We start from the raw sequence: 22,441 nt of genomic DNA, 5'->3' as shown, positions 1-22,441 counted from the left end.
CGCACAACGCTCACTGTTCATCCAATCGATCGGCTTCAGTTTACAGCATTAGCGAAGGAATCGCTCCATCGGGTTCAGTTAACAGCCATCGATCGATCGCTCGGGTTCAGTAACGCGTAGCCTGCAGTGCAATCGCTCGGGTTCAGTAACGCGTAGCCTGCAGTGCAATCGCTCGGGTTCAGTTAGATCCCAACGCCTCGCTCGGGTTCAGTTAGAGCCAATGCCTCGCACGTGTACGAGAGAAACGCGCATCGCTCGGCCCCCGACCTCCCACCGTAACCGGAAACTCCCCGAAACTTTCCTCCCCCTTGCTTCTACCATGGTTTTTTCCATCATGGACGGCCCAAAGAATGTCATGCAGCTGCGTCTCCGGCCCGCCCAAGACGAAAAGCCCATTTTCTGTCATGATTTTTTGTCATAGAAGTAGGAGCCCACCAAATCTATGATGATACCGGGTTTTGTCACAATTATCGTCATAGAAGTGTCATATGTATGACAGAAAAAAATTCGTTCGGCCCAAAATGTCATGGATGTGTCCTTTTTTTGTAGTACACCACGCCATCAATCGTGGTGCTTGGGAAGCAAGTGATTCCCAACAGGCAAGTGGGGAGGCGCACCGCTTTCGTCGCCTCTATAAAGGGATAAGATTTCCCCATTTTTACCCACGCCTTCTTCCTCCTTTGCCCACTCTTGCCCCCTCGAGCTCCACCACCCAACCCCAAGTCTTCTCCGCACAGCTAAACATGTCCGGAGCAGGAGGAAAGTGGGTGGCTTCCACCGTCAAGGAGAAGCATATCGCAAATCTTCGGGCGGCCGGATACTTGGCCACAGACATAGTGCACCGGCTACCGGACGTCGGGCAGGTCATTCTGACCCCAGGACCCCACAAGAGGGTCATGATTGTCGCCCACTTCGTCCGTGGACTGGGATTTCCATTTCATACCTTAGTTCGTGGGCTCATGTTCTACTACGGGCTAGATTTCCATGATCTAGCCTCGAATTTCGTCCCTAACATCCCGACGTTCATCGTCATTTGCGAGGCCTTCCTCCGCATCCGGCCTCACTTCGGCCTGTGGCTGCAAATCTTCTGCGTGAAGCCGAAGATTGTAAGCGGCCAATAGGTGGAGTGCGGAGGGGCCATGGTGGGCAAAATGTCTAACGTCACCTGGCTGGACGGTTCCTTTGCGGAGACCGTAAAAGGATGGCAATCGGGGTGGTTCTGCATCACCGAGCCGCGCAGCGCCAACTGGGCGACGGCCCCCAAGTTCCGTCCGGAGCCCCCATGCGGCTCACCTCCTGGGAAAAGAAGGGCCTAGCCTGGGGCGAACCTACAGAGCTGACCCGACTCCAGAACTGCATCAAGAGCATGAAGTACAAGAACATCAAGCTTATCAACGTGATCCGGGTCATGCTCGCTCACTGGATCCTGCCGTGCCAAAGGCGGGCATTTAATTTGTGGGAGTTTGTCCCGGCCGAACACTAGAGGCTTCGGAAGCTTTACGACAAGACGCTCAAAGGCGTATGGAAGGTTTTGTTCAAGGCCTCCGAAGTACCTCCCCCCACACCCGAGGACCGCGGACTTCATGCCGTGCGGCCCCCTGTCTGGTGAGTTTGAGGGCTACCACCGGATACGGTTTTTCCCAATACATTCATGGGGGATTCTTAAGTGTTTGTGCATATTTGATCAGGACTATGTGGAGACAGCGGAGCAGATTGATTGTCCGGCTCCACTGCCAAAAGATCCAGCTGATGCTCTCTGATGGAGATGCTGGTCCCGGCGCCCTACAATGTGCTGGAGAAGAAGGCCGAAAAGAAGGCCCCGGGGACCTAAAAGGGTCTCCGTCGTAAGGTTGTGCTGGAAGCCTCGTCCGAAGACAACGAGGCACACTCCTCCCCAGAAGGGGAGGAAGAAGAAGAAGAAGAAGCCGCCCCATCCGGAAAGGATGAGGGGCCTGAGGAGGTGGACCAGGGGGCCGGGAGAGGCCCTCGACGCAAGGCTGTCATACGTACGTCGTCCGACGACGACGAAGCAGATTCCTCCCGCGGAGGCGGGGGGAAGCAAGAAGAAACTCTACCTTCCCGCACTGGGGCGTAGAAAAAGAGGAAAGCCTCCCCGGAGGGGGAGGCTGGGATGTCCAAGAAGGGAAAGACGTCCCTTTCGCACTACTCCACCACAGCCGCTCACAGCGAAGAAGGGCGGCTGCCCAGGGGGAAGCCCCTAGCGCAATCGTAAGTGTCCGCACTCTATCGTGATTTTACCTCATAGTTGTTTAATAACACCAAACATATATGCAGTCCGGCTAGGGTTCATCCCGAGGTATCGTCTTCAGATGGGTCTCTGAGTGCTTCAGAGATGAACTCGCTCCCGACAGCCACCACTCCTCAGCCTATGGATGACATGGAAGTGTTCTCCCGAAGGCTCCCCGAGCGGGGGGAGGTGACTCTGGAGATGCCCCGAGGTGGAGTTCCAGATGTCGGACACACGGGGTTCAAGATCCCCGCAGATCGTGTCGATGAGAGCCGTAGCAGGGCGGGATCTCCACCGAACACCGTTTCGGAACCTTCGACGGTTCCGGACTTAGCTGGGCAACCCCTCGTTAGGGAGGGCGAGCCGTCCGTGCCGAGGACATCCGACGTGCCAGCGGCGCTGGATAGTCTGGTGGAAGCGCTTCAAGGCGCTTCCATGGATGACGAGCATCGTACTCTTATGATTGCGGTGATTCAAAAGGTTCTGTCTGCCAAAAGCGGGCTAACTGAAGCCTGCACAAGCCTCCTGACGGGCTTTGAGGTAAGTAATAAAAAATGTGTGAAGTTGCCACCCGATAGGTAGTAGCCCATCATACTCTGTTTGGTGTTCGGAAAGAAAAGCCAAATGGAGGGTCAACTATAATCCGCGGGAGTCTAATAAGTGTTCATGTGAATAAGCAGGCCGTGCTGCTTGCAGCTGATGCCCACACAACCGAGGTTGCCGAACTAAAGCGGGACCTGGAGCAGGCGCAGGAAGAGCTTGACCTCACGAAGAGGCAGCTCAAAGAGAGAAAAGGTGAGTGAGTCTCCACGCTTATGTATTTGAGGATAGATAAAATTGGTTAGTCTGACGACGAAGCGTCGTGACTGTGTGACATGGGCCACCGCTGAAGTGGCTTTCCTGAAGAAAGCGCTGTCCGAGGCCAGAGACAAGGCGGCCTTGGAATGCAAGGAGCGCGAGAAGCAGAGTGCTAGAGTGGGGGAGGTACAACAAGAGCTCTAGGACCTCAGCAAGAAGTTCGAGTCCGTGGAGCATGATCTGAAGATGAAAGAGGCTGAGCTTGCGAAGGCCCTTATGAGTATGAAAGACGCCAAGGCCGAAGCCGAGAAGGCACAGCAGAAAATCTAGGAGGCCAAAAAGATAGCAGCGGGTAAGAAATTCTTTATGCAAAGTAAACATGTGGAGGAGGCGTTTCTTTTACTTACTCGAGTTCGAATCTCTCCAGGGGCATTCGCAGATCTGCCACGCAGCGTATCAGAAGTCGCGGAGTTCTACTATGCCCAGGAGGGGAGCTCAACGGAGAAGTTGTTCTGGTCCCAGTATGCTGGTGCCGAACACCCAATGCCTCTGAGTGACCAACTGAAGAAGTTGGTCGAACTCCACAGGGCGGCTGAAGTGGCTATGAAAGATTTCATAGTCCGGATGTGGCCTGGTGAGCCCCTGCCCACTAGCTACTTCGGCCTGATCAAGCGGATGGTGAATGCCTGTCCGTGGCTTGAAGTGATCAAGCGATTCGTTTGCATTCAGGGTGCCCGCCAGGCCTTTGCCCGCGCGAAGGTGCATTGGGCAAGCTGGATGCGCAGAAGCTGGTGAAGGACGGGCCGCCGGAGGGCAAGGCATAGCCATCCCGAGAAGTACTATGATGGCGTTATGAAGGGTGCTCGTCTCATGGCCGACGAATGTACTAAGGACAAGATCTTTGACTAAATGTACCTCTGCCACTGTTGTAATTTAATGACGAAGTTACTTAAGCACTGTTTTGATTTAAAATATTACCCTCTGCGCGGCTGTTTATAAAATTCTGAAAGTAGGCCAATCGTCGGCTTCTGCCCCCGCGTACCTAGTACCGGGGTGTTCCTGGAAAACCCCGGATACTCTTTGTCCAAATTTTTGGTCCCTTAAGGAGGTATCCGGCGCAGCTAACAAGGCAATCGGACTATGCGGCTTTATAACTTTCACTTAGCCATAGAAGTCTATAATTTTAAATTTCGGCGAAGCCCCTAGAATTCGGAGGGCCGAATTGGGGCGCTATATACGCCTAAATCGGACAAGGACGATTCATCGCCTAAAGAAGAAAAAATCTTTAAGGATTTTAAGACCTCTCGAACAGCGACCAGCTCTCACCGCATCATGCCGATCAGTTTTCGGCTTTCTCTACTGAGGTGCTCGTCCGGAAGAACCGGGACACAATTGCAGTAGTTCTCCCTGTGCTACCTTAGCCAATATAACGGAACATAAGGTACCAAAACAAGGGAGCCGGGCTAACCCAACTGTAGACCCAAGACATGATTCGGAGCTGATGCATATAGTGCAATAAGTTCGGGGTGCCGCACTTTTTAAAGTGTTCAAACTTTATTTGCCATTGTACGGGGCGCCATAGGAAGCCCCTGGCAAACAGACCGTACCAAGGTGTACGGATGCAATATCAAAGAGACATTTGTAAAAAATGTTCAAGTAAGAATAATAACCTGACGCTATATATGATCTCCCATTGATGAATAATACATTTAAGCATATGTTTACAATGAATGCATTAAGCGGAGATAAATAGGACTATTTAACATGTCCTATCCAGGGGCAGGCCACGTACGGATAGATAAAATAGGTATAACGATCGTAAATAGATTCCACCTGGGTGTTTCCTTCTGTGCACGAAGCCTGTTGCCTCCTAGGTTTTCTCTCCCATGTAAGTCCGGCAATCCGGCTCTTCTGAAGAGTCTATTTTAGAGCAATGTCCTGAGAAAGGAGAAGGATGGGTTATGAAGGTATGTAGCGGTTATCCGCACTGTTGACTGAGTCGTTGTTTCACCTCCGCCTACGCCCATGGTATCTTGAGTGTGTAATTGTGTGCGCGTGGCACGAATGCTGCTTTGTTGGGGATTGAGTGGAGGCCGGACTGCTAGTCGCGCTCTTGGCGTGCTTGATGATCCTGTTGCGGGGTGCTCTGAACTCTCTTGACGGTGCTCGAAGTTGTTGTTGCCGGATTGGTTTGTCGGAGTAGGCCGCGTTGTACTTCCGCCGCGAGGGCTGCAGTATGCTCCTCTGTTCGGAGAGAGCAGTCCATATTTCCGTTGACTGTTATGACCCCGCTTGGTCCTGGCATCTTGAGCTTGAGGTATGCATAGTGTGGTACCGCATTGAATCTAGCAAATGCGGTTCGTCCGAGCAGTGCGTGGTAACCACTACGGAAAGGGATGATATCGAAGATTAACTCTTCGCTTCGGAAGTTATCCGGAGATCCGAAGACCACTTCTAATGTTATAGAGCCCGTGCAAAGGGCCTCTACTCCAGGAATCACGCCTTTAAAGGTGGTTTTGGTGGGCTTGATCCTTGAAGGGTCAATGCCCATTTTGCGCACTGTGTCCTGATAAAGCAGGTTCAGGCTGCTGCAACCGTCCATAAGGACTCGCGTGAGGTGGAATCCGTCGATGATTGGGTCTAGGGCCAATGCGGCTGAGCCTCCGTGACGGATGCTAGTAGGGTGATCCCTACGATCAAAGGTGATCGGGCAAGCTGACCATGGGTTAAATTTGGGGGCGACTGGCTCCATCGCATAGACGTCCCGTAGTGCTCGCTTTCGTTCCCGTTTGGGAATGTGAGTGGCGTAGATCATGTTGACCGTTTTCACCTTGGGGGGGGGATTTCTTTTGTCCCCCCCATGTTCGGACGCTGGGGCTCTTCGTCATCGTCGTTGTGCAGCCCCTTGTCATTGTTTTTGGTGTTTATTTTTCCGGCATGTTTGAACACCCAGCAGTCTCTATTGGTGTGGTTGGCTGGCTTGTCCGGGGTGCCATGAATTTGGCACGAGCGCTCCAGTATGCGGTCAAGACTGGACGGTCCCTGATTATTTCTTTTGAACGGCTTCTTCCGCTGACCGGACTTTGGTCCGCTGAATCCGGCGTTCACTTCCGTGTCTTGAGTGTTGTCGTCTTGTTTCCGCCGCTTATGTCTGTTACGCTGTGGCTTGCCGTTATTGTCGCCGCCATACGAAGTGCCAGAATGAGGCGTAGTGCTGCTGCGAGCCAACTAGCTGTCCTCGCCCGCACAAAAGCGGGTCATTAGTGTTGTGAGAGCTGCCATGGACTAGGGTTTTTCCTGGCCGAGGTGTCGGGCGAGCCACTCGTCACGGATAATATGCTTAAAAGCTGCCAGGGCTTCGGCGTCCGGACAGTCTACTATTTGGTTCTTTTTAGTGAGGAACCGAGTCCAGAATTTCCTGGCTGACTCTCCGAGCTGTTGAGTAATGTGGCTCAGGTCATCGGTGTCCGGTGGTCGCACATATGTGCCCTGGAAGTTGTCGAGGAATGCGTCTTCCAGATTTTCCCAGCCGCCAATGGAATTTTCTGGCAGGCAGTTTAGCCAGTGTCGGGCTGGTCCTTTGAGCTTAAGGGGAAGATACTTGATGGCGTGTAGATCGTCTCCGCGGGCCATGTGAATGTGGAGAAGGAAATCTTCGATCCATACTATAGGGTCTATTGTGCCATCGTATGATTCGATGTTTATGGGTTTGAACCCTTCTGGGAATTCATGATCCATCACGTCGTCAGTGAAGCAGAGGCGGTGCACGGTGCCTCTGTGCCGGGCTATGTGACTACGCAGTTCGAATTGGTCTGGGTTGCTATGCTCGGCTCAGCCGGACCTGTTGATAATGTATCCGTCGCGACAGTCATCGTCACGTGCTGAGGCGTGCCCCCGCAATCTGTAGATCGATCTTGGTTGTCCTGCTTTGTTTTCCAATATATCTTGTAGGTCCTGCCTATTGCCCCGGGCCGTAGTATATTGGCGTGGGGGTGCCGGCTGGTATGCGGGCTGATATGCCGTCTTATCCTAGCCACGAGGTGGCCGATCAGTCATATGGCGCTCGAGTCCGTATTCCTCGGCTGCCAGAACTTCAGTCCATCTGTCTGTGAGCAGGTCTTGATCAGCTTGGATTTGATGCTTCTTCTTCTTCAGGCTCCTCGTAGTGGCTATAAGTCGACGCTTGAAGCGCTCCTGCTCTACTGGATCCTCAGGCACACCAAACTCGTCGTTGCCGAGGCTAATATCGTCTTCGGAGGGGGGCATGTAGTTGTCCTCCTTCGGGTATCCGTCCGTCGCCTATTCTTCTGGGCTGACCTGCTCATCTTCCTATTCGTCCTGCTCGAAGGCGGGCTGATCAGGGTTGTATTCTTCTTCGGCACCATTCAGATTGTTTTTGTCTCCTGGGTCGGTATTGTTGTGGTGGGCCTTGGAGCGGCGCCGACAATGCCCATGCTTTGCTTTTCTCCCTGAGGGATTATCCTCCACTGCCTCATTGCCATTTGTTTCCTTCGGAGTGTCCACCACATATATATATATATATATATATATATATATATATATATATATATACATATATATATATATATATCATAGGAAGAGGTAGCTGTCCACCGCCCAGTGAGCGGTGGTTCATGTTCTTCTCTTGCATCGTTGTCCATACCGTCGATGTCTTCGGAGTCAAAGTCAAGCAGGTCAGTTAGATCATCGATCATGGCAATGAAGTGGGTGGTGGGTGGGCAACGAATTCCTTCGTCACCTGCTTCCCACTCGAGCCGGACATAGTTCGGCCGTGAGTCTCCTGATAAAGATAGAGACTTTAGCAAGTTCAGTACATCGCCAAAGGGCGAGCGCTGGAAGATGTCCGCAGCGGTAAACTCCATTGCCGGAGCCCAACCAGGCTCGGCGGGCTCAGGAGCGCGCGGACCGGAACCTACAACCGGATATGAATCCAGGGGTCCAGAGTCACAGGCTTCCTCCGAAGTGAGGCATGTGTTCGGCTTCACCGCCGATGAGTGTATGGCCTGCGGGGCGGGGTCCATCCCTCCGTCCTTAGGCGACGCAACCTGCTCCGGATTTAAGTCCGGGGCTACTGCAGGGGTGATACCCCGAGCATTGTCCTACAACAGGTCTAAGCCGTGCTCGTCGTGACTGTCCGGTGCTGCTGGAGTAGTCCCGAATCCGTCGAAGATCAAGTCTCCGCGGATATCAGCCGTGCAGTTCAGGTTTCCGAACCTGATCTGGTGGCCAGGGGCGTAGCTGTCGATCTGCTCCAGGTGGCCAAGCGAATTGGCCTGCAGTGCGAAGCCGCCGAACACGAAGATCTGTCCGGGGAGAAAAGCCTCACCCTGGACCATGTTATTGACGATGATTGAAGGCGCCATCAAGCCTTGCAGCGACAACACAGAGGAACTCTCAATGAAAGCACCAATGTCGGTGTCAAAACCGGCGGATCTCGGGTAGGGGGTCTCGATCTGTGCGTCCAGGCTGATGGTAACAGGAAGCAAGGGACCCAATGTTTACCCAGGTTCGGGCCCTCTCGATGGAGGTAAAACCCTACTTCCTGCTTGATTAATATTGAAGATATGGGTAGTACAAGAGTAGATCTACCACGAGATCGTAGAGGCTAAACCCTAGAAGGTAGCCTATGATGGTATGATTGTAATTGTTATCGGCCTTCTAAGGACCAACCTCTCTGGTTTATATAAACACCGGAGAGGGCTAGGGTTTACATGGAGTTGGTTACAAGGAAGGAAATATAACATCCGGATCGCCAAGCTTACCTTCCACGCCAAGGAGAGTTTCATCCGAACACGGGACGAAGTCTTGAGTCTTGTATCTTCACGCTTCATTAGTCCGGACGATGTACACAGTCGGGCTTTCTGGATACCCCATAATCCAGGACTCCCTCAACAAGCTGCGAATCACCCCTGATGATGAGCTTTTTGACTCCGAGGTCCGCCGCGATCCTGAGACCGGCAAGCAAGCCCTCGTACTCGACGGTGTTGTTAGTTGACATCTCCCGGGGAAAGTGCATTTGGACGACATACTTGAGGTGCCCTCCGGTGGGTGCGACAAGCAGCATACCAACACCGGCACCTTGTAGCGAAAAAGCCCCATCAAAGTACATGATCCAGTTGTGGCTCATTTCCTTGCCGGGGAGAGTGGTCTCCTATACCTCTTCGTCGGGCGTCGAGGTCCATTCTGCAACGAACTCCACCAAGACTCTGCTCTGGATCATCGAGGTGCTAACGAACTTTAAACCGAAAATCGACAGCTCCAGGGCCCATTCCACAATCCTCCCCATTGCATCTGGGTTATGCAGTATCTGTTGCAACAGGAGGCGGGTGACCACGGTGATCTCGTGCGCTTGGAAGTAATGATGCAACTTCCTCGAGGCCATAAGGAGGCCGAAGAGCAATTTTTGCACACCTGAGTACCTCGACCTATCCCCCTGCAAGAGGGAGCTGACGAAGTAAACTGGGTGCTGCACCATTTTCTTCTTCTGCATCTCTTCACCCAGTCGCGCGGGCCCTGTCGCACTGGCGTCAGCCTCTGCTGGGGACTCAGTCTTGCTGGGACCGAGCCCTGCCGGGGAGGGTTCCAGCTTGCCATCCGTTGACTCTACCGTTGTCGCTGCCTCTTCGTCGACCTCCATTTGCGCCACTAGTGCGACGCTAACCACCTGATTGGTTGCCGCCAGATACAGCAGCAACGGTTCTTGTGGTTTGGGCGCAACCAGCACTGGGGTAGAGGAGAGGTACTTCTTCAAGTTCTACAGCGCTGCCTCGGCCTCTAGGGTCCACTCCATTGGGCCCATCTTCTTCAAGATCTTGAAAAAAGGAAGGGCACGCTCCGCGGACTTGGAGATGAATCTGCTCATGGCGGCAACACAGCCAGTGAGCCGACACACGTCTTTGATCCGTTTAGGTGCCTCAATCTGCTCGATGGCCTTGATCTTATCTGGGTTTGCCTCAATCCCGCGCTGCGACACAAAGAACCCGAGCAACTTGCCGGACGGGACACCGAAGACACACTTCTCAGGGTTCAACTTGAGGTTGATCTTGCGCAGGTTCGCAAATGTTTCCTCCAGATCTTGCACAAGTGTAGCTTTGTCCTTGGTTTTGACCACTATGTCATCCATATAAGCTTCCATATTTCTATGTAGCTGTGGCTCTAAACCAATTTGGACTGCTCTTGCAAAGGTTGAGCCAACACTCTTCAACCCGAAAGGCATCCGTAAAAAGCAATACGTACCACATGGGGTGATGAACGTTGTCTTGTCCTCGTCTTCTTTTGTCATGAAGATCTGGTGGTACCTGAGTAGGCGTCGAGGAATGATAACATGTCATACCCAGCCGTGGAGTGAACAATCTAGTCGATGCGCGGTAACGGGAAGGGATCCTTTGGACAAGCCTTATTGATGTCTGTGTAATCAATATACAGTCTCCACTTCCCGTTTGCCTTGCGCACCACTACCGGGTTGGCCAACCACGTCGTATGGAGGACCCCCTTACCAAGCCTGCCGCCCCTAGTTTTCTGATCTCCTCTGTGATGAACTCCTGCCTCTCCAGAGCTTGCTTCCTAACCTTCTGCTTGACGAGCCGTGCATGAGGACAAACAACAAGATGGTGCTCAATCACTTCCCTGGGAACGTCGGGGATGTCGGAGGCTTGCCATGCAAACATGTCGACATTCGCCCGCAGGAAAGTGACGAGCTCGCTTTCCTATTTTCTGTAGAGGGTGGAGCTTATGGTAAAAGCGCCCCACGTGCCGTCCTCCTTGACGGGCACCTTCTTGGTCTCTGGTAGTGCAGCTCTGGACTTCTTTCTCTTGCCGGTGGAGCTCTCTGGCACGTCCTCAATGGGAGCGCAACACCCCGAAGAGGTGCGCTTGCTGTAGTGGGTGTGAGGGGTCTCGCCAGTCTTTTTCCCTCCCGGGACTCTGTCGACAGGAGCGGGTGCCTTGGCGGGAGCTGCTGCAACTGCTTTCCGATAGAGTTGGTCGGTGCAGATCAACGCGTCTTTCTTGTCAAAGGGGACGGTGATGACATTCATCGGCCCGGGCATCTTCAGCGTGTTGTAGGCATAATGTGAAGCCGCCATGAATTTGGCTAGTGCCGGGCGGCCGAGGATCCTGTTGTAGGGCAAGGGGATCTCGCCTACATCAAAGACAATCCTCTCCGTCCTGTGGTTCAACCCTCCTCCGAACGTCACGGGCAGCATGACCTTTCCCTTCGGCTGGCTCCTCCTCGGGTTGACCCCTTGGAACATGCCCGTCTCCTCGAGGTCTCTGTCGGCGTTTTGGGAACGGGGGTCCCCAGACTTGCCTGCCTGCGGCCTGCGGCGTGGCTCAAGGGGCGGCCTAGCATGGCCCATCTTCATCAACACGAGCTCAAGACCCTCGCGAGGGGCCAAGCCTCGCGGGGTGGACGACAGGAGGCTTCCTCGGGCACGGCCTCGTCAGGCTGGCTCGCGAGGAGGCGGAGAGATCAAGGCAGGGTACCTCGTGAGGTGCCCATGACGCAAGCCATGACGACCAAGGGCGCCGGGCGGGCGCCAGCCCGCCCAGTGTCCTTCTTTCCTCTTTGGTGCAAAGGGAGCAAGCGTAGACGAGAGCATCAAGCAAAGGTATCCATTTCGGTGCAACGAGACCAAGACCAGCAGAACGGCAAGATGGAAGTCATCGTGGAGCCCAAGCCAGCGTCACCACCAGAGCCTTTGGCAGGCGAGGACCAACTTTTGTCAGGGTAAGCGTACTAGATGTTCCCCTTCAAAATGGCCAATTGTTGGCGCCCTTCCCGCTCAATATTTGGGAAGAGGCCCTGGGCCTTTGCCTATAAATAGGACTTGCCACCCACAAGGTAGGGGCATGGAGAGAGTCATCCAAAGAGAGAGCGACTGAACTCCCCCAACAGTCCATCGCGCCAGCCAAGAGCAGACCCTCGCGAGGCTATTCTTCCTTGTACTGTTCATCATCAGCCCTGGAGGCAATCCACCACACACACACTCGAGTAGGGTATTACACCACAATGGTGGCCTGAACTAGTATAAACCCTGTGTCTCTTGTGTTGTCCCTTTGATTGCTTAGTTCCTAGCGAGGCGGTGAGGTGCAGGTAGGTAGAGTGCCGAATCTCCGCGCGCACCCCAGTGTTCGAATCTAGAGGGTCTGCCAGAACCCGAAATCTGACATTTGGCGCGCCAGGTAGGGGCGCACCGGAATTTGTCTTCCACCACCCCGTTCTACGCCGACCATCACGTCCATGTCAGACGCTCGTCGGGCCCGCGCCGAGCGCCGAGCCGCTCTCGCTTCCCGCATCGCCCAGACGGCCCCCGTCGGCGGCCACCCCCGCCTTTCCCCGTCGCCCGCCGTCAACGCCGCCACCAGCCCAGCGGGGAACGAGCAGCAGGCATCGTCCCAGTATCCATCCATGAGGCAAGACGGCCGCACTACCACTCCCTCGCTCGCCCCAGCTGGTTCCTCGTCTCGCGCGCCCCGCGCTGCCATGGAGGCTCGAGCTGCGCTCATCGCGGCAAACGAGCTCCTGCGCTACCGCCCGGTCGACGATGTCTATGAGGAATGGCTCGACAACGTTGCCGAGCTCGTCCGCGCCGTAGGGGGCTCCCCTGCACCATCCTTCTCGCTGCACCGCGCCCTGCCCTGTGCGGGCAATGAAGCTCCGGGGGCGCCTCAGCCGCCTCCCCCTGAAGAAGGCGCTCTGGCCCCGAGGCGCATGGCCCCTGGACGGAACCCACCCCGTCCGACGCCAGCATAGCAAGAGCTGAGCTGCCAAGAGCTTCCTCGCCCCCAAGAAGCTGCCCAAGTGCTCCCTGCTCCGGTCCGTCGCGACCACGCTCCCATTCCAGCACGCCAAGACCCCGCGCTGCTCCCAGCTGCAGCGCATGGGGGCCCGCAAGACCAAGCTCCCCGTCACCAGAGGCCTCCCGTGGCCACAGCAGGCTGCCGCGCCTTCACCATCAAGCTGCGCAGCATCGCATGGCCCTGCAAGTTCAAGCCGGACCTACCCCCTCGCTACGACGGCACGGCCGACCCTGCGGTGTTCCTCCAGCTCTACGAGCTGGGCATCGAAGCCGCCAACGGGGATGAGAAGGTCATGGCGAACTGGTTTCCCATAGCACTCAAGGACGGGGCCCGCTCCTGGCTCTTGAACCTGTCCCCAGGCACGATCTCCTCCTGGGACGAGATGCGCACCCGTTTCATCGCCAACTTCCAAGGTACTCGCGACCGACCGCCTGCTATGAGCGACATGTGCCGCATCAAGCAACAACCAGGGGAGACCCTACAGAAGTACATCCAGCGCTTCGACAGCGCCCTTCTCAAGATTCCCAGGGTGACCGATGAGGCCATCATTTCGGCCTTCTCTGACGGCATGCGTGATGTCAAGATGAAGGAGAAGCTAGCGCTGCATGAAGATATGTGCACTTCCCTAGAGCTGTTCAACCTGGCAACCAAGTGCGCCAGGGCTGAGGAAGGGCGCCTTTCCCTCCTCGAGCTGCCAGCCGCGGACCCAGAAGAGAAGAAATCCAAGGCCAAGAACGTGAAGCGCAAGGGGGCTGCCGTGCTCGCGGCAGAACCTGACACCAAGCAGGGCAGAGATCAGCCCGAGTCTTTCAAGGGCAGCCGGTACTGTGTGTACCACGACCTCCACACCCACAACACCAACGAATGTCAAGAGCTCCGAGCCGTGTGAGAAGGGAGGATCGGCCGGCGCCTCGACTGCAACAATCGAGGCTACGGTCGAGGAGGAGGAAGGAACGCGGGGCGTTGGGAAGACCGCGGCCCTCGCCAAGGGTGGCGCGACCGACCTCGCAAGGATCGCTGGCAGGATCAGCCTCACGAGGGAGAATGGAGGGATCAGCTTCGTGAGGATTGCCTGGAAGGAAACGCAGGCCTCCCTCCACTGCCTCCGCAGCCTAGGAGAAACGAGGACCATCATCAGGACGAGGGGGCTGGGGGCTTCCAGGAGCCACGCGCGATCGCCTGCATCCTGGGCGGAGCTCAGGCCCCAGCCTCTCAACGCATCTTCAAGAAGTTCGCCCGTGAAGTGAATGCAGTCCTCCCCATGCCTGAAGCCATGCGCCCCCTTAGGTGGTCAGCGTGCGCCATCATGTTCAGCTCAGCGGATCAGCTCAAGTGCGCGGCCACAGCCGGAGTCCTCCCGATGCTCTGCTCCCCAATCATTAGCAATGTGCAGGTCACCAGGACCCTCATCGATGGCGGAGCAGGGCTCAATGTCCTATCCATCGAGACGTTCAACAATCTCCAAGTGCCATACGATCAGCTTCAGCCAACCAAGCCTTTCTCAGGAGTCACCGACGATTCCACCGTCCTGATAGGGCAGGTCCGCCTTCCTGTTACCTTTGGGAAGCGCGACAACTACCGCATCGAGCTCATTGACTTCGACGTCGCCCACATCCGCTTGCCGTACAATGCCATCCTCGGCTACCCAGCTCTCGCCAAGTTCATGGCCGTGACTCATCACGGCTACAACGTCCTCAAGATGCCAGGAATCGGTGGAGTCATCACGGCGACCTGTGAAGAAAGAGACGCGGTGTGTTCCCTGGAACGAGCTTTTCAGGCCGCATCACTTGAAGATCTAGATCGCGAGAGCGGGAGGCTCCCCGAAGCCGCTCCCAAGAATAAGAAGACATCGCCAGGCCCGACCCCTCAGGAGGCAGGCCCCTCAGGGTCTGCGCCTACTCAGGGGGCACCTCCTTCTGTTGCATAGGAAAGCGCGCCCGGCGCCCACCCCAAGCAAGGCTCGGGGGCTCCCCCCTGGAGGGCCACCGACCTTGCTAAGGTCACGAGGGAGGCGTTTGGGCACCACTTGGAGGCGTGTTTCAGAGCACGTTTCCCTCAGGAAGGAGCACAGCAAGGAGGGCCAAGCCCCCAGGACTTCGTCAGTCAGGTCACACAGGAGTTGCAGGAGTCAAGAGTCATGAGCGGCAGCCGCCGCTTACCCGCCGCAGCTCCCCATCCAGGCGAGGATGGTGGGCTGCGTGTCTGCATCGACATCCCAGGGCTCAACCGAGCCGCCTCTCAAGAGCGCTTCTGGCCCTCACGCATGGGGCGCTGCGAAGTCCCACCCCACAGCTACGTTCGCATGCCTTACGGCTTGCCGAACGCGGCTGTGGTGCGCCAGCGCCTCATGAGGGGCATCCTGAAGGCTCAGGAGGCCAGGCATTCTGCGGTCCTGACGGAGATGGAGATGGTTCGCGAGGAGCCACCAGCGCCTCCGGAGCCCCCTGAGGCTCCTGGGCCTGGGGGCTCGTGAAGATCGTTTCCCACAGCCCGCTACGTCTGCTGCTTCAACACCCCTTCATCGTCGACACTATCAGGTGACATCTTCCAAGTTTCATTTCCAGTTGGGAGCGCCCCCAGGGCTGCATCATTCCCAGGCCGCATGGGTCCGTCCCTGCGGCGTGTATCCCTTTTGTTCATGTTTTTAGCTTACCTTGTTGGGGGCGCCCCTCGGGCTGCATCATCCCCAAGTCGCTCGGGTCAGACCCAGCGGCATATATCCCTCCTGCGTTTATCTTCTGGCTATGCATTCGACCCATCATGCTTGTTATTTTGTGCCTGTCTGTGGCACCCCTTCTTCCTTCATGTCGGCAGCCTGCGCGTTAAAGGGGGGGTACCTGAGCATCACGACTCAGGGCTCCTACCGGCTCTCCAGCCCTCACCCTCTGGCTTTGTCCACGGCATCGCGTCCTGGCAAACCAGCGACGGCTGAGACTAGTTCGAGGGCCGGGACCCGAGGACGTAGAGCGTCGACGACTAACCAAGCTTGCGCATTAAAGGGGGGGTACCTGAGCATCGCGACTCATGGCTCCTATCGGCTCTCCAGCCCTCACCCTCTGGTTTTGTCCATGGCATCGCGCCTTGGCAAACCAGCGACGGCTGAGACTCGCTCGAGGGCCGGGACCCGAGGACGTAGAGCACCGACATCTGGCCAAATTTGCAGGAACACAAGTTAAGGCCCAGTGCCAGGCGCAACCCGCCTTGGGGTAGGGCCCCATGAGTCCCGCGCTGGCTCACGAGTGCCCCGATACGCCTCTTCAGGCCTTTAGCGCCTTGTCGCCTCTCCAAAGCAACTAATGGCTGACCGCCGCATGTCATAGCGGACTTTTGCTCTTTTTATGGTGGACCTGCAGGATCCCTCCAAGGAGAAGCGTCAGGCCTCACGCCGTCCTCTTCACTCTCGTCCGCGTGAACCGCTTGCACGTTAAAGGGGGGGTGCCTGAGCATCGCAACTCGGGGCTCCTACTGGCTCTCCAGCGCTCACCCTCTGGCCTTGTCCACGGCATCGTGACCTGGCATACCAGCAACGGCTGAGACCCGCTCGAGAGCCAGGACCCGAGGACATAGAGCAGAAAGGGGAGCAGAGGCGAGGAGGAAGAGGCACGCGGGGACCTCGCCAGGCAAACCCTCACTGGCCAAAGCGCGGACCTAGCGCCGCACCAGGAAGCGTTTCCTGCCTCTCGAGATAAGTCACCCTCCGGAAACACTAGCCATCGCTGCACCGTCACCGCATCCGATGCAATCCCGTTTTAGCAACGTCGCATTCCTTTCTCAACGAACGATGGCCGCTTGAGCGCTAAAGGGGACCTCCTGAGCATCGCGACTCAGGGGCTATTACTGGTCCCCAGGCCGCTCACCTCTTGGCCTTGACCACGGCATTGCGACCTGGCATACCAGCGACGGCTGAAGCCGCCTTGGGACCGGGACCTGTCGATGCAGAGCACCAAGCCCCCGTGAGGTTCGAAAGGAAGAAACTAAGCTAAGACGGAATCAACATCTCGCACTGCTTCACGATAAGGATTATATTAACAAAAGGGACTACAGACACCTTACAAGCCCCCATGGGATGTGTTCTTGGCTCCTCGCAGGGACAAAAGACGCAAATCCTAAAGAGCCTTGACTACAGGAACTACGACGACAGACGCCATCATCAATAGTGGACCGTCGGGCACCGGCGCCAACCTCATCCAGATCAGAGGCGGCGGCGGCCTAACGAGCATGTCCTGCTCCGAGAGCGGCACAGGCTTGGGGGCTCGTAGCTGTTGTTGCTCGTCTCCGGAGTCGCGAAGGGCTCGACGGAGTCGCTGGATCCTTTGAGGCGTCCGGTGCCACCGGAGGAGCTGCTGGAAGGGCGAGCGGCAGGCCTAGTCCTCATCGCTCCGGAGCTCCGGCCGCTGCCTCTGGGGCAGCACTCCAGCCGGTGCCCATCTTCGTCTAAGACCTTGAAGAGCATCGTGGAAGCGCCATCAAACTCCAGGTGGATCACGAGGGCACCCCTCGTCCCGCAGACCCGGGCGATCTCGCCCCAGCCATGGGTCATGAAGACCTTACCTGGAGCGACGACCTCGACATCCGCATCGGTCGCGAGAGCCCGGCAATTAGCATGCTGCAGCCAGAGCCTGAAAGGCCCCCTCGGCGAAATCTCGAAGGCGAAGGAGGGAGGAAGGCGAATCCAAGATCGAGGAGGCATGGAGGCGTGGAGCACAAACTGTCGGGAGGAGCCCTCGGCATGAACTCCAGGAGGGACAACGCGCACCGCTATGACCCGCCGGCGTCGTCCATGGCGCTCGGCATCAGCTCCTGCAGGGCCCTCGAGGTGGGCGTACAAGGGAAGCGGAAACCCTGGCGGCGGCCGCTCGCACCAAGGCCTCGACACCTCCTGCCGCGCGCCCTCATCGCGGCGGCAGAGGACCAACCGCTTCTTTGGCGGGAGCGGGTCAGGACCCTCTCAGGGGGCCTTTCCCTTCTGTTCTTCAGAGAATCGGCGTATCAGAGCCATTGCGGCAAGGCGGAGCAGTGGCGAGGATGAAGGAGAAGAGAAGTAGAAAAGGAAGATGAACTAGAGTGGCTCACGCCGTTCCGTTCTTATAGCCAGGGGAGGCCAACCGCTGGCTTCCACGATCGAAGGTAATCATGACCAGTTTTTGCATGCAGGGACTTGCTAGTTCATGCAGTTACCGAGGCGTCGTGGGGGAGCGGAGCCGCCCATGTCCAATCAACTGCCATGCGGCGCCCGAGGCCGCAGGCTGTTAGGACCCGCGGCACTTCGTGCTTGCCCCTTCGCCTCTCTGCTCAGCCAAGTCCGGGCGCGCCTTGGGCCCGGGGGCAACTGTCGACATTCTGGGAACGGGGGTCCCCAGACTTGCCTGCATGCGGCCTGCGGCGTGGCTCAAGGGGCAGCCCAGCATGGCCCATCTTCATCAACACGAGCTTAAGACCCTCGCGAGGGGCCAAGCCTCGCGGGGTGGAGGACAGGAGGCTTCCTCAGGCACGACCTCGTCAGGCTGGCTCGCGAGGAGGCGGAGAGATCAAGGCAGGGTACCTCGCAAGGTGCCCATGACGCAAGCCATGACAACCAAGGGCGCCGGGCGGGCGCCAGCCTGCACAGTGTCCTTCTTTCCTCTTTGGTGCAAAGGGAGCAAGCGCAGACGAGAGCATCAAGCAAAGGTATCCATTTCGGTGCAATGAGACCAAGACCAGCAGAACGGCAAGATGGAAGTCATCATGGAGCCCAAGCCAGCGTCACCACCAGAGCCTTTGGCACGCGAGGACCAACTTTAGTCAGGATAAGTGTACTAGATGTTCCCCTTCAAAATGGCCAATTTTTGGCGCCCTTCCCGCTCAATATTTGGGAAGAGGCCCTGGGCCTTTGCCTATAAATAGGACTAGCCACCCACAAGGTAGGGGCATGGAGAGAGGAATACAAAGAGAGAGCGACTGAACTCCCCCAGTAGTCCATCGCGCCAGCCAAGAGCAGACCCTCGCGAGGCTGTTCTTCCTTGTACTGTTCATCATCATCCCAGGAGGCAATCCACCACACACACACTGGAGTAGGGTATTACACCACAATGGTGGCCTGAACCAGTATAAACCCTGTGTCTCTTGTGTTGTCCATTTGATTGCTTAGTTCCTAGCAAGGCGGTGAGGTGCAGGTAGGTAGAGGGCCGAATCTCCGCACGCACCCCAGTGTTCGAATCTAGAGGGTCTGCCGGAACCCGAAATCCGACAGTCTCCATCAAGGCTCTGCAGCCTCTTGATCACAATAGGCAAGATCAAGTTCAGACCGGCCCCGCCGCCAACCAGCATCTTCGTCACCTTGAGGTTGCGGATTGTTGGTGAAACCAACAACGGCAAACACTCGACCGCAGTAGTGCGGTCAGGATGGTCCTCGGTGTCGAAGATGATAGGCGTGCTGGACCACTTCAGCGCCTTCCGTGTGTCGAAGGATGGCTCCACCGCTATGATCTCACACGCCCACTGCTTGAGCTGGCGGTGGGATGTATGCAGTGAAGCGCCACCATCGACGCACATGGCTACCGTGGCCTTCCGGAACTCGTGGTCGCTGGACTCATTGCCCTCGTCATGATCATCGTCTTCCTGCTTCTTGTCGCGGCCCCGGGCAGGCCTCTCCTACTGATTATATTTGCCGCGGTGGCCTCCTTGGCCGACACGCTTCTTGCCGGATCCCGCGGCACCCTCTTGGCCCTTCTCCTTGTCCCACCGCTCATACTTGGCTTTCTGCTTCTCAGCGAGAAGCTCCACTTGTCAGCATTCTGGAGGTCATGGCCCTTGGTGCGATTGATCTTGCAATACTGCTTGTCGGATCCCCCTGGCTTATCGGCAGCCGCGAAGGCCCGGCAAGCGACATACCCGGCAACCTCCTTGCCGGGGTCACTTGCCTTGGGTTTCTTGGTGGCGCCGGTATCGTCGGACCCCTCGACGGCAAGCACGGTCTTGCCCTTGCGCTTCCTGTTACGGTGCCGGCCCTTCTTTGCTGGGGTGGCAGTATCATCCGTGGAGTCGGTTTCCGCGCCGGCGTCTTCGCTGGGGTACTTCCTTCCCTCTTCAGTGCGAGCTGTCCGATCGGCTAGAACATAAAGCTCGGCCACATCCTTGACCTTGTTCATCGCCAGCTCCTCACGCATCTTGCGATTGCGCACATTCGGATGGAATGCACTGATCACAGCGGCAGGATGAGCGTCAGGAATGTTGTATTGCACTCGGCTTAACCTTTGGATGTACTTACCCAAGTTTTCCCCTTCTTTCTGGGGGATGATGTGCAAGTCGCTCGCCTGGCCATGGGCTTGGCGGCCTCCAGTAAAGGCGCCAACAAACTCATGACACAGATCCGCCCTGGAAGAAATGGAGTCCACCGGCAAGTGCATCAACCATGACATAACATTGGGCTTAAGTGCCAACAAGAAGTAATTGGCGAGCACCTTATCGTCACGGGCCCAAGAAGCTTGCATTGCGATGGTGTAGATGCTGAGGAACTCCGATGGGTGAGTCTTGCCATTGTACTTCTCACCAACGTCGGGCTTGAACGTGCGGTGGGAGGGCCACCGGAACTGCCGCAGTTCACGGGTGAAGGCCGGACAACCCACCTCGTAGGGTAGGCCACCGTAGCCTCCCGGTGCTGGGTGGTCCGTAGTGGGCCCTGCCCGCCTGTCCGACTGGTGGTGCACGTCACGCCGGTGCTCGATGGTGGTCCGGGCGTCTTCATGAGCTCGCTCCCGAAGAACTTGATGTTGGTTGCGGTGGGTTCGTGGGTCGGACGATGCTATGGAGATATCATCACGAGCATCGTCGCGACGGACCGACACCCGCGGTGGCCGGTATGGAGGAGGGGAGTGCACCGTGGCCACATCGCCTCCGGCCCGACCTCCGATGGCATGCGGTGGCTCGACGGAGCGACGGCCTACGGAGCGATGCCGACGAGGCTCCGGACAGTGGCCCTTGATTCGTCCAGCTTCTCCGCAGCGGGAGGAAATTCGAGGAGCAGCTGTGCGCGTGCTAGGGCTTCTGCCGGTGTGGGCGGCGGCGAAAGCTGTGTGGACCGCGATGCGCTTCGACTTCTAACCGCGTTAGAAGGAGCCCCATCACGTCCCCGCAGCCGTCCGCCACCTCCGTCAGCACCTCGGCGCGCATGCTGGCCCTCCTCATCATGTGAAGGGCGCATGGGACTCTTCCTAGGGCGGCGCCCAGGGTCACCGGCACGGCGGCGCTGCTCATCGCATACGACCTGAGAAGAGCACGCCGTGGGTGCCGGTGTTGGTGTCTTGGAGGTCGCCGCGCCGCCGTTTGGCGGCATGACGACGCCCCTGGAGGGCCCCCCGCCGCCTGCGGGGGGGCCAACTCCGTCTCTGGAGCTCGCGACGCGTGGCTTGTCGCCTGGCGTACGAACGACGCCGCTCACCAGGCATGGACTGCCAGGGTGATGTGGATGTTCGCGGGCCGCGCCACGGGTTCTCTCCGCGACTGGCCCGCTACTAGTCCGCACCGTTACTGGCAGTCCGGTCCCGGACGAACTGCTCGCCGTGGTCGTCTTCTTCTTAGGAGCCATGGCGATGAGGAACGGCTAGATCAACTACTAGACCATATTCTCACAATTGCGCCCCCCTACCTGGCGCGCCAAAGATGTCGGTGGGAAAAGACACCTATGGGATCACGAGGATCCCTTCTGTGGTTGCGGGGCGCGGGGTTGTGAGAAGAGCAGGATTAGTAACCAGCATGAGGATTGTTTACCCAGGTTCGGGCCGCGAGGATGCGTAAAACCCTAGTCCTGGTTTGGTGGATGTATTGAGTGTTCTTGAGCTCTTGAACTAATTACGTTGACCGCGTGGTTCAAAAGAGCCGAATCCCTCTCCATTACGCCATGGGCCTCCTTTTATAGTCAAAAGGGGCTGCCATAGTGGCACACAAGAGGTGGAAAGGCCTACAGTGCTATGATCTTATCGCTCGTATTACATGCAAGGGACATTTAATGTGTAGCTTAGATGTCCTCTTGCTTTATCAGGGATGGGAGTGGGGCCCGTCCCGTCCGTCGCTGCTCCTCCTTGCTTCGACACGCGCCCCGGCCAGTGATGCATGCGGCGCCATGTAGGCAGGCAAGCTGCTGAGGTGGCGCGGTGGTGGAGTGTGACGCCCGGATAGTTACACTACAGTAACCCTCCGCTAAGGATGCCACGTCACCATGATTACTGCTGTTCATCTTGCGATGATTCAAAAAACCGATTCAAATTGAAGTTCAAAATCAAGCAAACAATAAAAAATTTCAAATTTGAAAACTAAAATGTTCATTAAGTAAGAAATAATTCAGAGGCAATTATAAAATTGCAACTAACATTAAATGGATCAGTTGAGTGACCCTAACAACCTCAAATAGTGGCAAACAACAACATTTGATAACCTTTTAATTAATCTAAATTTAATATGAATTAGTATTACACCCAAACTAATTTTTGATGCAAGGATCTAATGCACTACAACTTATGAGCCAGCTCCAATATTTTATAAAAATCATTTGGGTGCTAAACATGTTGCAAACAGGAAAATAATAATAAAAAAAATAAG

This window comes from Triticum dicoccoides, chromosome 3B (assembly GCF_002162155.2).
Source record: "Triticum dicoccoides isolate Atlit2015 ecotype Zavitan chromosome 3B, WEW_v2.0, whole genome shotgun sequence".
Classification (NCBI taxonomy): Eukaryota; Viridiplantae; Streptophyta; class Magnoliopsida; order Poales; family Poaceae; genus Triticum; species Triticum dicoccoides.
This window is presented reverse-complemented; position numbering follows the sequence as displayed.